The 23,053-nt window shown below is 38.7% G+C and overlaps 1 protein-coding gene and 1 pseudogene across 1 annotated transcript in view; one reads left to right on the forward strand and one right to left on the reverse strand.

Annotated features, from left to right (window-relative positions):
- The window catches only part of ASXL2 (ASXL transcriptional regulator 2), a 146,070-nt gene that overhangs the window by 37,534 nt on the left and 85,483 nt on the right, over positions 1-23,053 (forward strand). The gene's annotated exons all lie outside the window — the stretch shown is intronic.
- Positions 15,118-22,115, reverse strand: LOC103889885 (prostaglandin E synthase 3-like; annotated as a pseudogene).

Below are 23,053 nucleotides of genomic sequence, written 5' to 3' on the forward strand. Positions count from 1 at the left end.
ATGCTACAGTATGGATGAACCTTGAAAACGTTATGCTAAGTGAAGTAAGCCAGACCCAAAAAGACAAATATATGACTCCAGTTACATGAGATACCTAAAATAGGTAAGTTCATAGAGAGAAAGTAGAATAGAGGTTACCATAGACTGGAGTAGTAGGGAATAGTGAGTTTCTATTAAATGAGTACAGAATTTCTGTTAGAGATGTTGAAAACATTCTGAAGATGGATGATGGTGACAGTTGCACAGCATTGTGAATGTACTTAATGCCACTGATTAAAAACGGTTAAAATGGTAACTTTTATGTTATGTGGGTTTTACCGCAACCAACCAATAAAATATTTAAAAAGAAATGGTTGGCTCCTAGCTGCAAAAGATTCAGGTACTAGCGCCTTTAAGAAGTTAGGTGGTAAGTAAGATTGGAAATCATTTATCCAAAGTATGGAACTCTGAGAATTAATTAGAAACGTGAATTCCTTTTTTACTTTTTTACAAAAGCATTACAATATTTAAATTAAATGCCTGTTTATGACTATAAAGCATAGCAGCATTTTAGAAAATATAGGAAGAAAAAGGTCCTTAAATTTTTCCCCTCACCAGGATCTGTGACTTTTTGTATTCCATTATGTTGTTTTTATGCATTAATGCACTAATTTTAAAGATAGTTTAAGCTGGGCATGGTGGCTCATGCCTGTAACCGCAACACTCTGGGAAGCTGAGACAAGAGGATCACTTGAGGCCTGGGGTTTGAGACCAGCGTGAACAAGATAGCGAAACCTTGTCTTTACAAAAAAAAAAAAAAAAAAGAAAACATAGTAGTGCAGGCCTATAGTCCCATGAATATATGTCCTATGAATATATGAGGTATTATTAGTACCTCGTATATTAATAATAATCACCTCAGGAAGTGTCAGAGGTGATTCAAACTCCAGCCTCCCAAATATGCTGGGAGGCTGAGGCAGGAGGATCACTTGAGCCCAGGAGGTCAAGGCTGCAATGAGCCGTGATCGTGCCACTGCACTCCAGCCCTGGGCAACAAAGCAAGACCCTGCCTCTTAAAAAAAAAAAAAAAAAAAAAGATAGAATTTCCCATAGGAGTAATAGGGAAGAAAAAAGACAGAAGTTTTGATGTTTCAGGTGAAATGGGAGGACATGACTTAGGCCAGGAGAGAGGTTAAGAACTGTTTCTGTTATACTTAGTAGTCAGAGTCGATAGCAAAGGCATTGTGGAGTTCTTTAAATTGGCTTAGTTCTTTTTGTAACAGTTAAAACAAGAAGACATGAAAAGTTATTGATACTATGGATAAATGCTGTAGCTGTGATATCTGGTCATCTGTAAGTAGAGAGGAGTTAATTCCCATACTGTTTAGCAATAAACAGTTATTTCATAAAATCAAAAATAGTAAAAAGAATTTTGTTGAGAGACGTCTCACCTCCTTGTTCAATTTTCTGTGGCTAAAATGTAACCTAATTTCTGTTTGTTACGTAAATACCAATGATAATGTGGCAGTGGTTTCCTAGGGTTGAGCTCTTCAACACAGAATTGCTTGTTCCAAATTTGAAGTACTGTTAGAACCTTTAAAACAATTTTTTAAGCTTTTAGTCATTAAATGTTTTTCTGTAGACAATTTGCTTTTTAAAAATCTATGTTATTCATTGGGTAGAGATTTTGTTTATTGGGTTTGTTTAAGGAACCCCTATTCTCATTATTACAGCTCATGTGTTGATTGTGGATTATACTGTGCATCTGTATGAATCTAAATATTGAAGGAATGGTTAGGTATTTTGTTTCCCTCCTGAGACACTAGAAATAAAACCAAAGATTCAGAGAGATGTGTCCATTTTTGTGTACATTTTGACGGTATACTTCAGTTACTAAGGGAAACGATTCAGAATTTTATTTTACCTCGAATCAAAGTAACAGTTACGGCAAAATGGTTGTCATTAGCCATGAGTATATAAAATAGCCTTTTTTAAAAAGCGCTTTCCTTTTTGTCTGATGATGCTGATTTTACAGTTTGCAGAGAAACAAAGAGCACCTAGTGCCCCAGTTTAAGTTTCTCCTGACTCGAGCCCATATTTCTTTTTGTCATTACAAACTATGCCATTTGTCAGGAGTGTCAGAGGTGATTCAAACTCCAGCCTCCCAAATATGCTCACATGGCTACTCCCACACAGCTTAATGGAACTGTTTCTGGGATTTTGGGCATTGATAAGTTAAGAGTTCTGTGTAAGTCTCTGAGCTATACACTTCTATAGTTCTTAGGGTCTGATCAGAAGACCAGAAAGTACACAGTAATTTGAACAGGAAAGTTATTAACTGGAAGTTATTAACAGATTAACAGGGATTAACTATTCAAAGGTAAAAAGAAAGCAGGGCTCTAGTTCAGTGGATGACAAAGTTCATTGGTGCTGCAGCATGAGGTGGCCACAGGAAACTGCCTGCTAGGTACTAGAAGAGCTTTGCTGAAAAGCCCTCTGCTGGGGAATCTGTCCCACATTTTGGAGAGTAAATATTAGCTACTACATATTTATGTAATACATAAAAATATACAGGTACAGCTAAACACATGAGTGAATGTAACTTCTTTCTTTTTCTTTCTTTCTTTTTGAGATAGTCTCACTGTCACCCAGACTGGAGTGCAGTGGCACGATCATGGCTCACCGCAGCCTTAACTTCCTAAGTAGCTGGGACCACAGGCGTGCGCCGCCGTGCTTGGCTAATTTTTTTTTTTTTTTTGTAGAGACAGGGTTTTGCCATGTTGCCCAGGCTGGTCTTGAACTCCTGGACTCAAGTGGTCCGCCTGCTTCGGCCTCCCAAAGTGCTGGGTTTACAGGCATGAGCCACTGCACCTGGCCACCTCTTGGTTTTGTTTTGTATTGTTTTTTAATCACGGCTCACTGCAGCCTCAACCTCCCAGCCTCAAGTGATTCTCCCACCTCAGCTTCCCAAGCAGCTGGAACCACAGGCACACACCACCACGCCTGGCTAATTTTTAAATTTTTTGTAGAGACATGGTCTCTATGTTGCCCAGGCTGGTCTCAAACTCCTGGGCTTAAGGGATCCTCCCACCTTGGCCTCCCAAACTGCTGGGATTACAGATGTGAGCCACAGTACCTGGCCTGAAGATGCTTTTTTAAAATATAAATTTTTACTTTTCGAAAATTCTTAAAACAAAAGTATACATCCTCCATCATAAACTATAAATAGTATTTACACCCTGGGCTGTTCTGAAATAAATTGCAGTCGTTTTATCGCATGAATATGTCACTTTATATCGAACAGATAAGAACTTGAGACTAGTTGTATGCAATTTGGATATTCTGGCTTACAAAAAATAGAACAATTAAATCTACACATTAAGCCTACACACTGTTGACAGAATACACACCCTGAATATTCTTTGAAACCATGCCTATTAATTCTTTACTGTTACTACTCATTACTACTTTTACACTTAGGCTAGATATACAGTAGGTTTTTCCATTCCATCAGCTGTGGCTGCCATTAGTGTTTACAGATGTGCTTTTATAGCATTAAGTGTCAGACTTAATGCCTTCCTTCTGAAGTAACTATTGCCTTTAGTGCTTCCCATGCCCCCCTACCCCGCTTTGGAGTTTCCTTAACCTGTTTTGCTCATCTTATTAACTGTATTATCTTGATTCTTCTATCAGCTAATAGAGAAATAGAGTTTTTAGGAAAGAAGAGAAAAATAGTAAAATATTCAGTTCTTGAGACCCTATTCTCTGACTAGTTTTTCTTGTCTTTCTATTCATGAATAGAAGAGGGGAAATAAATTAGGAAGATTATTTGTTCATGAATTTATTGTCCACAAATTGGGCATTTTATGAATTAGACCATTCATGAGTGATCCCAAGGGTTCATGATATATAATTAGTAATTTTGAGGAGTTTGAATCTTTCACACTGTAAGATTAATATAGGTGAGTAGTTATATAGCTAATGAATGAGTGTGGCCAACTGCCTAGATTGTAAAGAACTCGGAACCACTTAGCAAAGATTATGCTCCATAAACATTTTAGAGACTGAGATTTTACCTCTTTGTCTGGGGGAGTACTAATGACATCTGATTAGTACTAATTTGTTTATGAAGAAAATAATCTCTTTCATACAGTATTTAAGGTTATATGTTTTAGCTTACTTTATACTAAAAACCAATCAGAGCACCTATTTTTTTTTCCCCATATCTCTCCACATGCAAAAGTGTATATAGCAAGGGAAATAAAGTCAATATTCTCTACTACTTTTCAGCAGAAATCCTTACCCCTGCAGAGTAGATCATTTGATTATTTGCTAAGCTGAATTGCCTTGAAGTGATTTCATTAGAAAGAGCTAAGTTTTAGAATGAAGAACATTATTTGTATTGATACTATATCTAAGGTTGGAGGATTCCTTTGTGGTTAAGCCTGCATCTTCCTCCTCTTCTTCTTTTTAAACACTTTAAAAATATTTTTTGTAGAGATGAGGTTTCACTATGTTACTCAGGCTCATCTTGAACTCTTGGGCTCAAGCAATCCTCCTGCTTTGGCCTCGGCATGAGCCACTGTGCCCAGCCATCTTCCCTATCCGTTTAGTTGCAATCTGCTTTCAAGCCCACAAACCTGGTAGGGATGTCAAGAAGGATTAGTAATGAAAAAAACGACAACAAAATGCTTGGATATTGACAGAAAAGAGTATTCTTATCCATTGTAATTCAGATCCATAAGAGCTCCATTATGGATCACAGGGAAGCTAATAAACCTTAAGTCCATAGCTGATGGCATTATGATGGCTTCTTGAAATTGAAATGCATGGGAAGAATATTAAAGAATGGGAAGTATTCATTGTATCCACATTTAACTGCCCTAACAGTTTTACTCTGTTACATAATCAAATTACTGCAACTGTTTTCTGAAGTAGTTTAGACTGTTTAGCTAAATTTGTGTATCTTTAGACATATTTTGATATGATATTTTTGGCTAATTTGTAAATTTTAATGAAGAAATTAATGAGGGGGTTGCTAATTTGGGGAATTGTGGATATTGCTGGGATGGGAAGGGACAGTTTAATTTTTGGTTTTATTGTTGCTTTGTAAGAAAAACTAAAAGCTTTTTTTTCCTTCTTTCATTTTCTTGCACTGCATTCCAACTCCAGAAGGTAAGAAGTATTACTTTATTCTAAAGAAGTATTATGCAATTATAAAGCACACTTTTATAAATTTAATTGAACTTACCTTTGCATGCATGAGTTTTACTTTATAAAACTAAATAATTAGTCCAGAAACTGAGTAATATCGATATTATTATGTTAATGTTTATTCACTAAGTGTGCTTTTTTTGGTTCTTGCAGTTTGTAATTATTGTTTGATCATAAGTTTAGAAATCTGATCTACATTAAGGTTTATTAAAATCAACATTTGACTTATAAAAGCGTTGGGATGCCAAGTATTCTGCAGAGTAATAATGAAAATATTTAGTAGACTGGAAACGTATATTAACATTTGCTTTATGGCTGTAAGATTGAAAATGTATGTTTATGCTCTTAATTTAGATAAAATATTGGTAAATCGGCTGGGCACGGTGGCTCATGTCTGTAATCCCAGCACTTTGGGAGGCTGAGGTGGGTAGATCACTTGAGGTCAGGAGTTCGAGACTAGCCTGACCAATATGGTGAAACTGCATCTCTACTAAAAAATACAAAAATTAGCTGGGTGTGGTGGCTGGCGCCTGTAATCCCAGCTACTCGGGAGGCTGAGACAGGAGAATTGCTTGAACCCGCGAGGCGGAGGTTGCAGTGAGCCGAGATCATGCCACCGCGCTCTAGCCTGGACAACACAGCGAGACTCCGTCTAAAAAAAAAAAAAATTGGTAAATCCTTTAGGGGCATGATACTTAAAACCAGGGCAGAATGGGTTAAAAATCTTAGTCTGGATCCTTTACTGAATTGGCTTTTTGTGTGTGGGCATGGCCTTTTAGATTCACCTCCACTATAGCAGTTCCCGTGTTACATGCCTGTGAGACCTGAAGGCAACAGTCGTATTGCCTGTGAGACTTGAGGGCAACAGTCATGTCCATGTATTTTCATGTTACTTGGACATGGCATGCTTGGGTTATAATTAGAGCTTAATTAGTCTTTTTAACTCTAGTTATATTTGTAGTCCATTAAGTTCATTTGTGGGAACCTATTTATTGTAAGCAAGAGTTTGTGGATGAAAGCTTAATTAAGGTCTTACAAAGTTAAAATTATAATTAAAAAATAAACTAGGTAAATTTTGTTTTGTGTTATGTTTGTTTGAAGGGAGCATATATTTGATTTGTTCTTATTTATTTATTTATTTATTTTTTTGGAGACAGAGTCTCACTCTGTCACCCAAGCTGGAGTGGAGTGGTATGGTCTCGGCTCACTGCAACCTCTGCCTCCCAGGTTCAAGTGATTCTTCTGCCTCAGCCTCCCTTGTAGCTGGGATTACAGGCGCCTGCCACCACCCCCGGCTAATTTTTGTATTTTTGGTAGAGACGGGGTTTTACCATGTTGGCCAGGCTGGTCTTGACCTCTTGACCTCAAGTGATCTGCCCGCCTTGGCCTCTCAAAGTGCTGGGATTACAAGCGTGAGCCACCGCGCCTGGTCATTGATTGGGTTCTTTAAGTGCAAATGATAGGAACCAAATGTGAATAACTTAAGCAAAATGAGATTTATTTAAAGAATATGGGGGCACAGGCAAGACTCCGACTCAAAGGCAAGAAACAGGCTCTGAAATTAGGAGAAGGAAGGCAGCTTCAGAGATCAGGTAGATAAAACTAATGCATGGTCTCATCAAGACACTGCAACTGGGCTAAATTAGTCATTGTCTACTCTGCTCAAGGTTAAACTTTAAGGGAAGAGTGAACTTGGTTGGCCCAGTGCCCAGGGATGGTGAGATATCTTGATGGACAGTCTTACCAAGACTATTTCCAGTAGGGTAGGGCATAGTTCCCCAAAGCAAAATTAAGCATTTTTTTTTTTTTTTTTTTTTTTGCGATAAGGTCTTGCTCTGTTGCCCAGGCTGGAGTGGGGTAGTGCAATCTCGGCTCACTGCAACCTCTGCCTCCTGAGTTCAAACAATTTTCCTGTCTCAGCCACCCGAGTAACTGAGATTACAGATGCATGCTACCATGCCCAGCTAATTTTTTGTATTTTTAGTAGAGATGGGGTTTCACTGTGTTGGTCAGGCCGATCTCAAACTCCTGGCCTCAAGTGATCCGCCCACCTCAGCCTTCCAAAGTGCTGGGATTACAGATGTGAGCCACCATGCCCAGCCAAAATTGAGCATTCTTTACAGAAGAAGAGGGAATGGATATTGGCCAGGAATAAACAACAGCTCTCCATTGCTCACTGTAGAAAATTAAAGTACAACAGAAAAATGTAAGCCATAAGCAGTTGTAGGAAGTAACCTTTTATGCAGATTCTCCTAATGGTAACATTGTACAAAACCATAGTGCAGTGTCACAGCCAGAATATTGTTTCTGATATAATCCACCTGGTTTTACTGGTACCCGGGTGTGTGTATGTGTATGGGGTGCTATGTGGTTTTATCACGTGTATAGATTCACGTACCTACCGCCACAATCAAGATACAGAATAGTTTCAACGAATATCCCTTGTGTTCCCCTTTTAAAACCACATGTACTTCCCTAGTATCTCTTGCCCCCCCCTTCCTTATACTAGTCTGTCCTACATTTCTATAATTTTGTCATTTCAAGTGTTTAATGGAATCATAGAGTATGTAACCATCTGGGATTGGCTCCCCCCACAACCCCCATTCATTGTATGTCTCTGGAGAGTCCTCCAAGTTATTGTGTTCATAGTTCATTCTTTTTATTGCTGAGTAGTATTCTTTGACATGGATGTACGACCGTTTCTAACTGTTTATCCATTGCATGATATCTGAATTGTTTCCAGCCTTTGGCTATTAAAAATAAAACTTCTATGAACATCTGTGTAAATGTTTTTGTATGGGCATACATTTTCCATTCTCTGGGATAAATGTACAGAAAGTGCTGTTGCTGGGTTGTGTGGTAAGTGCATGTTTAATTTTAAAGACACCTTGAAACTGTAAATGAATTTCTTGTAAACTGCATATAGTTTAGAATTTTTTTTTTTTTTGGCCCATGCTGCCAATCTTTGCCTTTTAATTTGTGTGTTTACACCATTTATATTTAAAGTAATTATTGATAGGTGAATTTGCCTTTTGTTTTTTGTTTTTTGTTTTCTGTTTGTTTCCTCTATTTCTCATTCCTCTGTTTCTCTTTTCTTGACTTCCTCATGGATCATATTTTAGGATTCTGTCTTGATTTATTTATAGTATTGTATTTCTTTGTATGTCTTTACATACTTTTCTTAACTGTTTCAACTGGATATCACAATATATACATGTGATTTATCACAGTCTGCTGATATCATTTTTACCACTCTAAGTGAAGTGTGGAAACCATACTTCCATTTAGATTCTTGAGTATGAGAGGGTATTAACATTTGTGTTCCAGTCATCAAATGTGATTTATAAAATTTATGAGAAGCATAGTCTGTGGTATATACCTATTCCTGTTCTTTCTGTTTTTTCTTCCTGGTGCTACAGGATTGCTTCTTTTATCATTTCCATTCTATTGAATGACTTCCTTTAGTCATTCTTTAAGAATAGTTCTAGTTCTCTTAGTAAACTACTTTTAGTTTTACTTAGTCTGAAGCTGGTTCATCAGATATAGAATTCACAATTGACAGTTCTTTACATTCAGCACTAGTGAAATGTCATGCCACTTCCTTCTGGCCTATGTGGTTTTAGGTGAGAAATCTATTGTCATTTGAATTGGTGTTTCCCTATAGTGATGTGTTGTTCCTCTCTGACTGCTTTCAGGACTTTTTCTTTGGATTTAGTTTTCAGAAGTTTAATTATGATGTATCTTGGTGGACTTACTTAGATTTATCCTATTTAGATTCACTGAGTTTCTTGAATCTGTAGGTTTATTTCTTCATTTTTCTTTATTACTTTTTCTTTTTCTTTTTAAATTATGTTACATCTTCAGGTTTTTTGTTTTTTGAGACAGGGTCTCATTTTGTTGCCTAGGCTGGAGTGCAGTGGTGGGATCTCAGCTCACTGCAGCCTCAGCCTCCTGAGCTCAAGCAATCTTCCCACCTTAGCCTCCTGAGTAGCTGGGACCACTGGTGTGCACCACCATGCCTGTCTAATTTTTGCATTTTTTGTAGAGGCAGGGTTTCACCATGTTGCCCAGCGTAATACCTGAGCTCAAGCAATTTGCCTGCCTTGCCCTTGCAAAGTGCTGGGATTACAGGCCTGTGCCATTGTGCCTGGCCTGTGTTTATTTCTTTAACCAAATAAGAGAAGTTTTCAGCTGTTAATTCTTTGAATACTCTTTTTTTTTTTTTTTTTTTTTTTTGAGACAGAGCCTCACTGTGTCACCTAGTCTGGAGTGCAGTGATGTGATCTCTGCTCACTGCAACCTCTGCCTCCCAGGATCCAGCAATTCTCCTGCCTCAGCCTCCCGAGTAGCTGGGATTACAGGTGCCACCAAGCCAGCTAATTTAGTAGAGACAGGGTTTCACTGCATTGGCCAGGCTGGTCTCGAACTCCTGACCTCAAGTGATTCACCCACCTTGGCCTTCCAAAGTGCTGGGATTACAAATGTGAGCTACTGTGCCTGGCCAATTCTTTGAATACTCTTTCTACCCTACTCTCTTTCTCTTTTCTTTCTGGGATGCTGATGATACGAATGTTGAATCTTCTGTTATTATCCCACAATGCCTTGAGATTCCGTTAATTTTTTTGGTGTTATTTTTTCTGTCTCTTCACATTGAGTAAATTGTGTTGACCTGTTCTTAAGCTCACTGATTCTGTCCTCTGTTGTCTCCACTCTTACTGATTTCATCTGGTGAGTTTTTAAATTTCTTAATGTATTTTTTGTTTTTATAATTTCTGTTTGATTTCTTTTTATAAGTTCTGTCTTTGCTGATATTTTCTATATGTTTGTTTCAAGAGAATTTTAAGTAGTTCTTGAAGCATTTTTATGAGAGCTATTCCAATTTTTATTTGTTTATTTATTACTTTTTTTTTTTTGAGGCAGAGTCTTGCTCCATTGCCCAGGCTGGAGAGCAGTGATGCGATCTCGGCTCACTGCAACCTCCGCTTCCCGGGTTCAAGCAATTATCCTGCCTCAGCCTCCCAAGTAGCTGGGACTACAGGCATGCGTCACCATGCCCAGATAATTTTTGTACTTTTAGTAGAGATAGGGTTTCACCGTACTGGTCAGGCTGGCCTCGAACTCCTGACCTCAGGGGATACACCCGCCTCGCCCTCCCAAAGTGCTGGGATTACAGGCATGAGCCGCTGCATTCAGCCTACTCTGAAATTTTTCTTACAATTTTAACATCTGTCTCAGTGTTGGCGTCCTTTAATTGTCTTCTTTGATTCAGATAGCGATTTTCCATTGAACCCTGGATATTTTGGCTATCATGTTAGGGGATGTCCAGTCTTATTTAAGCTGGCATTCACTGTGCTTACTTAGGTTTACCATGCAGGTCCTGGACTGTTTTAGTGGATTGTGGTTCCAATAACAGTTTAATTTTCAGATCCTTTGCAGTGGTATTTGGGTCTGCTTGTTTTATCTGGTGCCACAGAGGCTCCCATTGACCTCTGCTGCTTCTTATTGATCTCTATTGCTTCTGTCTGAGGGGGTGGGAATTTTCACAGGCTGGGTTGCCTGATGCCTGTAGATGTGGACAAAAGGGAGTCTTCAGCCTGTGGGGACAGACAGGCTTCCTGGCAGGATCCCCTTTGCTTGAGCTACTTGGCTGCTCAGCATCTTGCGAGAGGGGAAGGTGTTGTAGTCTCAGGCCCTCAAGGACAAAGAGGCTTCCTGGGCTGGACTGTTTTTGTGATCTTCTCCCACTTGCTGGTGCCATTTGGCCTCCCCTATTCTAGTCTTTATTTTTGAGACTTGAGGAAACATAAACTTGCAACGAAAGTCATTTAATAATCTCCTAAGATCTACCATAACTAAGTTACTTCTCTTAGTTGGGAAATGCCAGGAAATGGTAAAATTAATAGGTCAACCAACTACTTCAAAACTCTGAATCTCAATATAAATGACTACATCAGGACTGGTAACTCTGGTTCAAAGTAGAAAATAATTGTAATAAGTAGTGTTAGCTGTTTAGATATCCAAGCTGTGTTTGCTAAATCAACAAGAATACCAAGTAGGACAAAGGTATAAAATTGCAAAATTTCTGTCTTTTGGTTTACTTAATTGAATCTGTTGATTTTTATTCTCTCTCTCCAGCTGAGTTCTTTCAGAACCATGCCCGTAGTTTATATTCATTCATAAGTATTTTGTTTTCCTCACTTAATACTCCTTTTACCTCAGATAATAAACCCTTCTCTGTGTGTGTGTGTGTGTGTGTGTGTGTGTATGTGTCTCCCTCTCTGTGTCTCTGTCTCTCTGTTTGTCTCAGGCAGGAGTGCAGTGGTGTGATCATAGCTCACTGCAGCCTCGACCTTCTGGGCTCAGGTGATTCTCCCACCATAGCTTCTGTAGTAGGTGGTACTACAGGTGTACACTGCCACATCTGGCCTACTTTTTATTACCTATTCCTCATAAGATTGAAAAGCCTGATGCTGTAATAAACCAGTAGTGAAATGGCCTTAACTAAGATGGGAGTCCATTCACATGGTCTATTTAATCTTCAATAAGCCTTGTGAAATCATTATCTCATAGATAAACACGTAGAATCAGTGAAAAATTACATATCTAATTAGTGATAGAACTCGAACCCACATCTGTGAGTCTAAAATGTAAGTGCTGTTTCTGCTGCACTCAGGAGATTGGACAAGGAATTTTTTTTTTTTTTTTGAGACAGTCTCACACTGTTGCCTGGGCTGGAGTGCAATGGTGCGATCTCAGCTTACTGCAGCCTCTGCCTCCAGGGTTCAAGCAGTTCTCCTCCCTCAGCCTCCCCAGTAGCTGGGATTACAGGTGCCTGCCACCACTCCCAGCTAATTTTTTGTATTTTTGGTAGAAATGGGGTTTCACTATGTTAGCCAAGCTGGTCTCGAACTCCTGACCTCGTGATCTGCCCACCTTGGTCTCCCAAAGTGCTGGGATTACAGGCGTGAGCTACTGTGCCAGGCCTGGACAAGGATCTTTTTTTTTTTTTTTTTTTTTTTTTTTGAAATGGAGTTTTGTTGTTTGTTGCCCAGGGAGTGCAATGGTGCGATCTTGGCTCACCGCAACCTCCACCTCCCAGGTTCAAGTGATTCTCTTGCCTCAGCCTCCCAAGTAACTGGGATTACAGGCATGCGCCACCATGCCTGGCTAATTTTTTGTATTTTTAGTGGAGACAGGGTTTCTCCATGTTGGTCAGGCTGGTCTTGAACTCCTGACTCAGGTGATCCGCCTGCCTCAGCCTCCCAAAGTGCTGGGATTTCAGGCATGAGCCACTGCACCCAGCTGGCCTGGACAAGGATCTTAATGAACTGTTTTTTATTTCTCTTTAGGTGAAAAGTTAGATTGTTCTCTAAGGCCCTTCTATACCAAGAGTTTGTAATTATCTAATCTAAATAATATTGATAATATTGAACCTTGTTATTTCATTTGTTTACTTAAAAATAGAACATAGAATTACTGGACTCCCTTTTTTTTTTTTTTTTTCATTTGAAACTGTTTTGCCCACTTGTTACTGCTAGTGGACAAAGCCATGCTTTTAGAAGACGTTAGTGGAAAACAATAATGGGATGATAGAGTGAAGGTTTATAGTCAGGTGTTAAGGGTAAGATAAAGCAAACAACAACAACAAATTTCCAAGGAATCTTTTATTGCTGTGACCTCCCTCTCTAGGCGATTCCTAGATCACTCTCATTTGTTCTATGCCCATCTGCTGCTCTGTTGACCTAGAACCTCTCATTTTGGGGCCCCAACTAGATCTACTTACCCCAAGATGCTTGTTTAAAAGTTTTCCTACACACCCTTTCCCTTATGTCTTTAGTGCTGTTATTCCCATTTGTTTGATGGTGTGTTTTGGGGAGGAAAACAGTATGAAGAAACAAATTCATTGAAGTGTGGATGAATCAAATGTTCACTTTTTAAATCAAAGTTAAAAGCTACATTTATATTATTTCTTTTTAAAAAGCAGATAATGTTAATCCGAATGAATCGATCATTGGTGGAATTGCAGGTAATATGATCAAGGGAAGGAAAAATGTTTTACTGAAGGTGTATAGGAATACAAAAATTTAAATTTAAATCTAAAATCTACCAAGACTATTTATTTATTCGGTAATTTCTAAATTACCAAATGTAATTTAGAAATTTCCAACGTAAGTGTGCTATTGAGGTCAGTTTTGTTCTGTGTGTTCTGTTTGTAAAGGCATGTAAGTATGCCATAAAAATCTATTTTTGGTCTTAAAGTTATGTAGTATTAAATTTTGAGAGTTCATATGTGAATAATGATTGTGGGTGTGTGTTTACAGATATATGTCTAAGTGGATATCATGTGAATGAAAGATTGTAGATACATTGACTATAAATTTATTATATCTTTACATTTAAAATTGACTTTAGGCCAGGTGTGGTGGCTTATGCCTATAATCACTTTGGGTGGTGAAGCAGGAGGATCGCTTGAGCCCAGGAGTTTGAGACTAGCTTGAGCAACGTAGGGAGACCCCATCTCTACCAAAAAAAAAAAAAAAAAAAAAATTATTAGCTGTTCATGGTGGTGCAGACATGTGGTTCAGCTCAAGAGGCTGAGGTGGAAGGAGCATTTGAGCTTAGGAGTTCAAGGCTGCAGTATGATTGAGCCAGCCTGGGTTACAGATTGAGACCCTGTCTCTAAATAAATGAACAAATAAATAAAATAAAATGGCCTCGAAGTGAGGGCATTTAAGCATCTGATCTAGATGAGTTTTTTTTTTTTTTTAACCTTGAAAGTCTATTATTTAATCCTATTGAAGTTCAAGGGATTGAACTTTGAAGGATAAATATAGATTGTGTATAGTTCAGCCAGGAATAGAGAAGATGATTAATCATTGTGGCCTTAAGGCCAAGTTTTGACAACTGTATTTTATAGGAAGGAGTACGGAAAAAATGGACAAGAGATTGGGGATTAAAGTAGGAATTAGGCAGTAACTTGTTATTGCAAGAGAGAATATCTCTAGGATCAAATAAGTTGGATTAATGATGTCCCTTAAACCTGTTTATCAAAGGTTTGAAATGGGGATAACAAATACTGGCAGACACTGATGAATTTTGAGGATGGACAGTACAAGCTTATTGTATTGAAGATTCTTTGGATTGGGTGCAGCACGGAATGCCAGTGAGGAGACCAAAAATAATCTGGAAAGGAGTAGACTTCAGGATTTCATGAAGTCTTAAAATACTTAAACAACTGTCATTGGAATGATAAAGAAATAATGTCAAACTTCCCCCCCCACACTTTCAAAGATAATTTGTTGCAAAATCTTTTCAAAATTCGAACATTGCAGAGGAAAACAAAGGGCCCCCCAGATTTTCCCAGCATTATACTACTGATTTCCATCATAAAGGTAGACTTATAAATAGACTTATAGGAAGAGTATTTAGCTTAGCTTAAGAAGGAATTTGTGAATAATTGGAAATGCTTGAGGACATAGTGCCCGCCCACCACATTGTATGCTTGTATAAGACTTTGGGTGATTACCTGTTTAGATAACTTTAGAGGGGGTACAAGTACCTGTAGGTAAATGGACTAGGTCACCTATGGAGCTCCCTTGTCAATCGATACCTTATCTGATTTTTGTTAGTAGGTGTTGAAAACAGAGAGAGAGTTGTGTAAACTGAGAATTAAGTAAAGAATGGTCAAAAGTTATAGGATTTTATTTTATCCAGCAATTCCTCTTCTGCCTATATACGCAAAAGAATTGAAAGTAGAGACTTAACAGATAGTTTTAACACTAGTGTTCATAGCAGCATGATTCACAGTAGCCAAAGGGAAGAAACAACCCAAATATCCATTGATGGGTGGATGGATGGAGGAACAAAATATAGCATATATATTCAGTGGAATATTCAGCTTTAAAAAGAAAGGAAAATGACACCTGCTGCAGCATAGATGAATCTTGAAGACATTGTGCTAAGTGAAATAAGCCAGACAAAAAATAAAAAATACTGTACGATTCCTCTTATATAAGATACCTAGAGTAGTCAAATTCATAGAGACAAAGAGAATGGTGGTTGCCAGGAGCTGGTGTGCAGGGGAAGATGGTTGTTGTTTAGTGGGTGTAGAGTTTCCGTTTTGTAAGATGAAAAGGTTGCTCAACAGGGTGACTGTACTTAACACTACTGAACCTGTACACTTAGAAAGGTAAGATGGTAAATTTTATGTATATTTTACCACAATAAAAACGTTGTAGGATTTTGCATTTATTTGAATGGGGCACAATTTAATCTAATGTAGGAGAAACAGCCATCGTGTTATATTAGTAGGAAATAGAGAACATTTGCCTAAGGTAAAGAGAATGAGCAGAGGTATGCCTTTAACTTTTTCAGGAAGGTTAATGTTCATTTTACCTTGTTAATAGACAGTGATGGGTGGTTAAGAAAGTGAAGGATAAGAATGTGATTTTTATTAACTTCTGCTCACAATGCGATGATTCAGAATTGGTAAAACAAGTAAGTTTTAGAGTTTTGGCAAGGGCCTTTAGAATGAGGAGGGTTATAGACAAGACAAAGCAAGCTAAAGCTGGGACTTTTAACTTTGAAAGTTGATGGGCCATGTATACTTAATGAACTTTATTCTGGACTTCATTTACATGTGTCTTTGAGCCCCGGAAAGAAACTAAGAATGAAAGAAAGAATAGTGAAAATGTCATGATGTTCAGTGGGGAAATTAGACATCATTAGTTATGGGAAAAGTTACCAGTTAATTTTGGGAAGAGATCTCTTTTTAAAAAAATACATAATTAGGAAACATTAAGAATCATAATTTTGCTGCAAGGGCTACTGCATTTACAGTTGAATATACTGTTATTTGTAAACCACGGGGCTGGAGACTGACAAATTAGAAAACATAAGCTCTAAACCTGAGTTTCTGATTTTGTTCGATTCTTGAATTGATAGCAAAATTGGAAATATGGCTAACAGTTTTTAGATAGTGTATATTTTAAACTTCTATCTATTTGCTGTATTTTTCTGGAGGCAAATGGGGGGGGGGTGTGTGTGTGTGTATGTGCACACTAGTAAAGAGACTGTCATTTGGCTCAGCTCAGCTCCAGTTCAGTTATTTTTACATTAAAATGTAAGAATGAGTACTTCTTTCTTATGGAAACTTCCACTTCATCTTTTATATCACCTGCACATACTACTGTGTTGCTATATGATAGGTCCTTTGTAAATATTAAATGAATGAGAAATCAAGACAGCTTCTTTTCCATATTTTTTTTCCTGAGTTGATGGAGTTTTAGTATTATTTGATTTTATATTTGTATTTTTTTCTTTTACATTGAAACCCTTGGTTCAAAACAGCATTATAAATGTATCCTTTCAGTACATAAACATAGTTTCAAATTATTAATTTCAGCATAACTGCTAATTATTGCTATATATATATTTTAGAGGAGGACAACACATTTAGTTTTATTTCAATCAAATCACACTTTCTTTTCCAATTGCTGCAAAGTACATCTACAATATTCTATTACAGATCCACTTTAAAAAGGCTTCCTGTGACATTACAGCAAGCCTCTTTTTTCAAACAGAGAAATAATCCCAAATTTTTCCTCAATTAAAAATAAAAACTCCATTCCAGTAAGTGGTAAATACATAAAAATTACAGTAAGCCAGACACTTAAAAGGACAGCCAAGAAGTCTTCCAACAGTTTATTAGAAAGAATATGGACATTAAAAAAAATCCCCACTGTCATGAACATAAATTGAGGTTTTAAGCCCTGGTATAAGCTGAATCAAAAAAAGAAATAAATCCAATACTGTATTAAACGTTTTTCACTCATTTGCCATACTGACAGTGCAGATACAAATCTGGTCTAAATGTACAGACTCTTAAACAACAATGTACAGCTTTCTTCATCTTCCATGCTAAGAGATGTAAAAACACCTAAGGGTCAAACAATACCAAATATATAGGCTTCAAAAACCATCTAAATTAGGGCATTCTCTAGTTTTAGCTAAGATACATGTGGAATACTGACAAGTAATCACTTATACAGAATAATGTGAAGTAAATTTTTTGAAAAATAAACTTGGAACAATCCTGAAAGATAACACCAGAGAAATAGCAGGTTACCAGTAAGGTGTCAGCCAATTTGTTCCAGCCATTTTTGAATCCATGTTCTATAATCTAAAATTTAGTTCTCTTTCCGTAAGCTGAGAGCCTCCTATCATGTCAGTATCTATGTTATGAAGAAAAGGAGACTTAGGTGAGATGTTTTTATTTATCACAACTGCTGCATCAATTGCCTAGGACCTCACTCAGCAGCTTCATGAAAATCTAGGAAATGTTCATGCATAAGGTTATTGCCTTAGCTGACTTAAAATTGCCCCATACAATGGTACATATCAACCCTTAGTGAAGCCTTTTAAAAAACAGGCTGAACAATGGGTCAAAGTAGGCAAATACAGCATCTGCCTTTAGAGCTGTCAACTCAGGAATTCTCTCAATTGTGAAATCTTGCAGAGAAGTTATTTTTCTTTCCCAAAATCCAGGTGATGACAATATTCCTTACTTCTGATCTGGCATTTTTTCATCATCACTGTCTTGTGAATCATCACCTGCTCCATCTACTTCTGGTGAATCTGCATCCTTGTCACCACCCATGTTGTTCATCATCTCAGAGAAATGATCAGAATTAGACCTGTCTTCATCTGAATCATCTTCCCAGTCTTTCCAATTATTGAAGTCCACACTAAGCCAGTTGAGCTTTGCTCTTCCTTTTGTTAACCTTGGCCATGACTGGCCAGATTCTCCTTTTCATAAACAACATACAATTGATCTGTCCGTTTTTTTTATGCTTGGAATCATTTGGATCAATACTGTGAAAAAGATCAACTTCATTTAAATACTTATCACTTCCTCTGAGAAAACTGAATGTAAGTTTGGATTTTTCAAAATTTACATTAACATCCTTACTGTCTTCAACACAAAATTAAGTGAAGACATAGTCCCTTCGATCGTACCACTTTGCAGAAGCAGGCTGCACTGTGAACAGGGCAGGGGGACGGGCGAACAGGTGTGTGGCTCTCTGGCGTCAGCTGCTGCTAGGGAGTCGACTTCTCTCCGGTGACGACTCTGCGTTTTCTCCCCGGTCGCGGCCTCTTCTCGCTCCCCTCAGGCGATGGCGGCAGCGGCGGGCTCCACCTCGGTCCCCAGAATGCACCGCGCAGAAAGAGCGGCCCCTCCGGTCGGGGAGAAGAGGAAAGTGTAGGAAACGGGGCCCGAGGGCCTATTGTTAAATTTTTATGTAGAGAAAACCTTGCAGAGTAAAGAGTTAAGTACAAGTTTCTGTTACCTTTTATTATCATTTTTGGGCTTTCAAAATTTCTGTGTGAAGGTAGAGGATGAATTCTTCTCCCCAACTCCATTTTTAGTATTAATGTTGATAGGCTTCTTGCCAGTGAGATTCAGTCCATTAAATCTTTAGTTCGCCAGATAGCCTGAATTACTTGCAACTCATTGCATCATAAGCAGGAGATGTTCTAGGAGTGTCAGTGGCATTATTGTACTCTTTACATGGTAGATCAGTTTGTGCCATATTGAATCCATTCATTAGTGTCCATCCATCAAAGTGCAGGTCCAGAAACAGCAGAAAGATGAACACTCTAAATAAAGCAGAGAGACTTAAGTTGCCCAGTGTTTTCATTTTCTTGCTTCTTCTTATTTGATAAGTGGATATTTATGGTGCTTGTTTTGGAATGGTTTTCTTTTCCTTTGGTAAGTCAAGTGATCAGTTGCTTTGTTTTCTGGATACGTTTTGTTTTATTTGACCCTGGGAGAATATATACGTGTTCATAGAAAATATGGGAACAGGCCAGGCGCAGTGGCTCACGTTTCAACGGTGTTTCACCATGTTGGTCAGGCTGGTTTCCAACTCCTGACCTCGAGTGATCTGCTTGCCTTGGCCTCCCAAAGTGCTGGGATCATAGGCGTGAGCCACCGCGCCCGGCCCCGCATATATTTTTTTAAAAAACAACTTATTGAGGTGTAGTTTACATGCCATAAACTCCAAACTCCACCTCATTTTCTTTTTTTTTTTTCCTTCCTCTCCTTTCCCTTTCCCCTTTTTCTTTCTTTCCTGACAGGGTCTTGCTCTGTCACCCAGGCTGGAGTGCAGTGGTACAATCATAGCTCACTGCAGCCTTGAACTCCTGGGTACAAGCGATCCTCTCACCTCAGCTTCTGGAGTAGTTGGGACTATGGGCACACACCACCACACCTGGCTATTTATTTATTTATTTGATTTTTTCTTTTTGAGACGGAGTCTTGGTCTTGTTGCCCAGACTGGAGTGCAATGGCGCGATCTTGGCTCACTGCAACCTCCGCCTCCCGGGTTCAAGCTGGTCTCCTGCCTCAGCCTCCCGAGTAGCTGGGATTACAGGCATGCGCCTCCATGCCTGGCTAATTTTGTATTTTTAGTAGAGACGGGGTTTCTCCATGGGATTTCTCCATGTTGGTCAGGCTGTTCTCGAACTCCTGACCTCAGGTGATCTGCCCACCTAGGCCTCCCAAATGTGCTAGGATTACAGGCGTGAGCCACCGCGCCCGGCCTGATTTCTTAATTTTTACATTTTTTGTAGAGACAAGTTCTCCATGTTTCCCAGGCTGGTCTCAAATTCCCGGGCTCAAGCGATCCTCCCGCCTCAGCCTCCCAAAGTGTTAGGATTTTGGGCATGAGTCACCACACCAGGCCAGAAACTCCACCCATTTTCAGTGCACAATTCAATGGTTTTTAGTAAATTTACTGAGTTTTGCTACTATCACCATAATCCAGTTTTAGAATATTTTCATCACTCCAGTGAGATCTCTCATACTGGATACGGTACTGCTGGCTCCTCCTGATAGCCTGTAATCTACTTTTTGTCTCTGTAGTTTGGCCATATCTGGACATTCATATAAATGGAATCATATAATATGTGGTATTTTAAGGTTAGTTCATGTTTGTAGCATTGATCAGTACTTCTTTCTTTTCATTGGTCCGAATTGTTGTATAGACTTTTTTCATATACTTACTTTTTAAAAAATCATATACATTTTTTATGCGCATCCGTGTGAAGAGACCACCAAACAGGCTTTGTGTGAGCAATAAAGCTGTTTATTTCACCTGGGTGCAGGTGGGCTGAGTCCGAAAAGAGAGTCAGCAAAGGGAGATGGATTATCATTAGTTCTTACAGGTTTTGGGTTAGGCGGTGAAGAGCACTGTTTTGCGGGCAGGGTGGATCTCACAAAGTACATTCTCAAGGGTTGGGAGAATTACAAAGAACCTTCTTAAGGGTGGGGGAGATTACAAAGTACATTGATCAGTTAGGGTGGGGCAGGAACAAATCACAATGGTGGAATGTCATCAGTTAAGGCTGTTTTTACTTCTTTTGTGGATCTTCAGTTACTTTAGGCCATCTGGATGTCTACGTGCAAGTCACAGGGGATGCGATGGCTTGGCTTGGGCTCAGAGGCCTGACACATTTATTTAACTTTTAATTTTATTTATATGATATATTGCAGACTTTTAGAAAAGTTGCAAAAGTAGTACAAAGAATTTTTATATAAACTTTACCTGGATTCTCCAGATGTTAACAACTATCTAATTTGTGTTTCTGAGATGTCTGAGAATAAATTGTAGACATAATGCCCCATTCACTTTTAAATACTTCGGAGTAGGCTGGATGCAGTGGTTCACACCTATAATCTCAGCACTTCGGGAGCTGAGGTGGGAGGATTGCTTGAGTACAGGAGTTCAAGACCAGCCTGGGCAACAGAGCGAGCCCGTCTCTATACAATAATAAAATAAAATAATTAGCCAGGTGTTGTGGCGCACACTTGTAGTCCCAACTACTCTAGAGGCGGAGGCAGAATTAAATTTGAGCCCAGGAGTTCAAGGCTGCAGTGAGGTATGATTGCACCACTGCACTGAAGCCTGGGGGACAGGGCAAGACCCTGTCTCAAAATGAATAAATAAATAAATAAGTCAGTCAGTCAAGCAAGCAAACTTCAGAATATATTTTCTAAAGACAAGTACATTCTTTTATATAACTACAGGGTAAAATAGTTAATAGGAAATCTACATTGGCACAATATTATCTAATCAGACTTTATCCAAATTTGGTAATTCTCCCACTGATGTCCTAATCCAAGATCACATGTTGTATTTGCATTTAGTTTTCATGTATCTTTACTCTTCTTTAATCTGGAATTGTACTTCAGTCTTTATCTTTCATGACTAGACATTTTTTGAGTGCAGGCCAGCTGTTTTGCAGATTGTTTCTCAATTTTTATTTCTGGTGTTTAATTATGATTAGATTTAAGTTGTGCAGTTTTGGCAGGAGTCTCACAGGATGGATAGGACATTTTTACTACAATATATCTGGATTCCATGATTTCAGTGTACCACAGTATTTTTGATGGTAACTGTGATTACTTGGTTTATGCAATGTCTACTAAGTTTCTTCACTGTAAAGATACCATTTTTCTCCTTTGTAATTAATAAGTATTTTGGGGTGAAGATACTCTGAAACTCTGTAAACATCTTGTTTCTCATTGTACCTTTGCCCACTAATTTTAGCATGTTGTTATTAATCTATTGCTGCTTAACAATATTATCACAGATTTAGCAGCTTGAAACAGTGCATTTATTATCTCAGTTTCTATGTGTCTGGAGTCTGAGCATGGCTTTACCTGATCCTCGGCAATGCAGCAGAGCGTTGGTCAGGGCTGAGTTTTTACCTGAAGACTTGATTGGGGAATGATCAGCTTCCAAGCTCATGTGGTTGTTGGAAAGATTCAATCCTTGTGGGTTATCAGATTGAGGGTCTGGATTCCTAGCTGGCATTTGGCTAGACGCTGTCCTGAGTTCTGTGGCCTTCCCCAGCATGGCCACATGCTTCCTCAAAGCCAGCAAGGAAGAGTCACCAAGCGAGGACACTGCAGTCATATGTGAAATAGTCACTTATGTGAGACCCTTTACCTTTTTTCTTTTTTGATGATTAAAAGCAGATTACAGGCCCTACCCACACTACAGGGGAAGGAATTATATAGGGCCATGAATACACAAAGCAGGGATTACTGGAAGCCATTTTAGGTCTGTCTACCACAGCATCCACTAATCTTACCTGAAACTTCCTATCACTGTTGCCGCATATGGTGATTTTCTGACTCTGTCATTCTTGGTATATTTTTTTGTTGTTGTTGGAATTTTACTGCAAGGAATTCTCCCCCACTCGTTGATTTGTTCATTTATTCTTATCAGCATGACCTCATGGATTCTTATTCTTTGGGTTATTTCTACTATAGTCATTTATTGCTTTAGGGTAAGTAGCAGTTTAATCCCTCCAAGAACAGCATTTAGAGAAGTCTTTAGCATGGGTTTCTCTTTTTTTGAGATGAGCTCTCACTTGGTCGCCCAGGCTGGAGTACAGTGGCATGATCTCGGCTTACTGCAACTTCTGCCTCCCAGGTTCAAGCAATTCTCCTGCCTCAGCCTCCTGAGTAACTGGGATTACAGGTGCCCGCCACCATGCCCAGCTAAGTTTTTTGTATTTTTAGTAGAGACGGGGTTTCGCCATTTTGGCCAGGCTGATCTCGATCTCCTGACATCAAGTGATCTACCTGTCTCGGCCTCCCAAAGTGCTGGGATTACAGGCGTGAGCCACTGCGTGGCCCAGCATGGATTTTTAAACAGGATTTGAGGTATAGTAAGTCATTTGTCAAATATACTCTAGATGAAAGATAAATTTTAACAGGTGAGCCATTCTATCATAGGTTTACAAAGCCTTTGAAATTCTATTTGAAAATATACTTTGATGTAGCAGA

Source organism: Pongo abelii, chromosome 12, assembly GCF_028885655.2.
Source record: "Pongo abelii isolate AG06213 chromosome 12, NHGRI_mPonAbe1-v2.0_pri, whole genome shotgun sequence".
Lineage (NCBI taxonomy): Eukaryota > Metazoa > Chordata > Mammalia > Primates > Hominidae > Pongo > Pongo abelii.